Source organism: Aplidium turbinatum, chromosome 7, assembly GCF_918807975.1.
Source record: "Aplidium turbinatum chromosome 7, kaAplTurb1.1, whole genome shotgun sequence".
Classification (NCBI taxonomy): domain Eukaryota; kingdom Metazoa; phylum Chordata; class Ascidiacea; order Aplousobranchia; family Polyclinidae; genus Aplidium; species Aplidium turbinatum.
The window spans coordinates 27,181,282-27,183,857 of record NC_137478.1 but is presented as its reverse complement, the minus strand read 5'-3'; the positions used below and the strand labels follow the sequence as shown (position 1 = coordinate 27,183,857).

The following is a 2,576-nucleotide window of genomic DNA, read 5'->3' as shown; positions in this document are numbered from 1 at the left end:
ACAGGGGTCACCAACCTTTTTTACATGCGGGCCACTTTGGCACTAAGGAGAGCTGTGGCGGGCCGCACTAATAAAATGTTAGGTAGGTTGACTCTTATGCTAGAAAAGAACGCATTTCGTACCCAGTATCCAGCGTTACATGTTGTTCATAGTTATGTTAGAATACCGTAGCAACAAAATTAATCGAACAACGCTACTGCTAGGCCAAGCTCCTTTTACAACACTTTTGACTTTTTTAACAATGCCTAATAAATAGAGGCCACTTGTTTTGTGCACTTATAGCGAGGCGAGCGGTTTCATCAGAATATTCATCGCCAAGCAAGAGTGGTGTTGTTACTTCGCTTCGCAAAAGATATCTTGCAATTAACAGTTTCAGTAAACAAGGAAATGTTTGACACATCGCAATACAGGCAACAATAGTGACCTGCAAACATATCAGCGAAAAATAGGCTCCAATAACAGGGAAAAAGAAACCAGGTACCATCTTCTCTTCTCTCGTGTTGTCGCTATATGTCAGGGCATCCGTTGGCTAACCACTGCCTGGTGTCGTCATCGATGGAAACTAGGCCTTCCATACCATGAGGAGGTCTGTATAGCCGGCAATCCTTGATAATGTGGGCTGCCGTCTGCATTTCACCACACTCACAAGCAGCACTCTCTGCCGAAGAAAGCAAGTACCTCCACCTGGCCGCCCCCGCAAGTACCGACTTTGGAAAACTAAACTTGCTACAACTGTCGCTATAAAGTTATGCGGAAGAACAATCATCAGAATGGCACCCCCAGACCAAGCACAGCGCCCTTGTCAGGGCGAACAGCACCAGCTGTTGTAGGTCAAGGAGTGACCATTCTGCAACTAAATGTTGAAGGCACCACCAACGCTAAACTAGACATCATCACACCAGGTGCCATGAAACAAACGCTTGTGGAAATCACCGAAAAGTCGTAATTTATGAACAGTCTTCCCTCAAAAAAGCAATGAGTTGGTTTTTCATCCTTTTTGTGAGAATCTATAAAACCGTCTTTCTTTTATTATAGACAACTGTCACTTGCGGTGCTCATCAGCGTGGCAAGAATTTGTTGATTAACAACATTTTGCAGTACTTGCTTCAGCAGTACATATACTATAATTGGAACGATACAGATTAGCATGGCTCCTGCGCAAGGATGACACGCAAAATCGTGAAGCGTTTCATATTTCTTAAAAAAAAAAGTTTTGCAGTAGGCCTACTAAGCTAAATATTTTCATAATATAATCAGAAAAAGTCTCTAAATTTATATGTAATATATTGCCAATTTATTATAAATTGAGTTGGCACACCGACCCATTTTGTCAACAAAAACTTGCATAAAGAGAACACTGCTCGTGAAACACAATAACGGTGAAACTCGCACTAGTGTTTACATGACATTTGCAAACTTAAAGTAAGCAACCCTATGCTCACAGACAATTTCAAAATTCGAAAACAGACGTTTTAATCACCCACTGGGACAGTGTGGCTGGACATCGCATTGGAATAACTTTAAGCAACCCCCACCTAGAACTATAATCTGATTGGTCGATCGGTGGAATCGTATGCAAAGCGAAAATATGCTTCCAGGAAAGATTTTTTGCTTTCGTGCTTTTTAACTCCTTCAAGAAAAGTATTTTTGGTTATACTTGTACGCTGATAACTTCCGCGGGCCGCAGCGATACAGCGTGGCGGGCCGCATGCGGCCCGCGGGCCGCCATTTGGTGACCCCTGGTCTAAAACAACGCTGATATTGGTATTTTCCCCACGTAGAAGATATTGAATGAACATTTCAAGCAAATTTTTCATATTCTCAACTTTTGGCCAGGGAAGTCAGTGAATGAGAGCACAGCCATCAAATACAATCGAAATACAAAATAATCGAGAATTAGTGCACAAAATATCCTCATTTTGCAAGATTATGTATTTGAACAATGCAGATGTCTGAGATTTCCGCATAGGCCTACTTCCGTCATCTAAGAAAAGTGACTGTGGAACATTGGCAAGTTCATATGAAAATTTGTCCGATTCCGGTGACCCCCTACAAACAGGCTATAGACAGTAATCTGTGAAAGATTTCGGTGGATGACATGTGTATCTCTTCATTTCCACATTTTAAGGCTTTTCACATCACGGCAGCAAAGGTACTTGCTTGGTCAGATCTTTTAAGCGAAATCTCTTTCAGTTTCTTTCCACATATTTTGTGAATAATATCGTTACCAATAATATAAGGCGTTATATCCACATTTACACGAGTATCAGCAATAATGCCCTGTTGAAACGTTGTAGCCTACAAATCTTCTCCATCGTTTTTGCAAAGATTTCGATGCACACACAGTTTTCCATAAATCATCTAATTCTAAACCACATCTTCCCATCAGTTTGCACCCTGCTTCGAGAAAGGACATCAGTTGATGAAAACCACCAAGTCGTAAGTGAACATTTGCGAAAATGCCAAAATTGTCCTGTTTAATTTTGAATGCTCTGAAGTAGACGGGTTGGTCAAACGTTAGCGGTGCACAACATATGCTCATCTTTCTCGCTTGGTTTTGAACGAATACCATTGTA

The 2,576-nt window shown here is 41.3% G+C and overlaps 1 non-coding gene across 1 annotated transcript; it reads left to right on the top strand.

Moving 5' to 3' along the window:
- The first annotated feature begins 1,097 nt into the window (after positions 1-1,097).
- On the top strand, positions 1,098-1,199 carry LOC145774950 (U6 spliceosomal RNA). Its single transcript, XR_014290118.1, has one exon. It is a non-coding gene; the product is annotated as a U6 spliceosomal RNA (small nuclear RNA).
- The last annotated feature ends 1,377 nt before the right edge of the window (positions 1,200-2,576 follow it).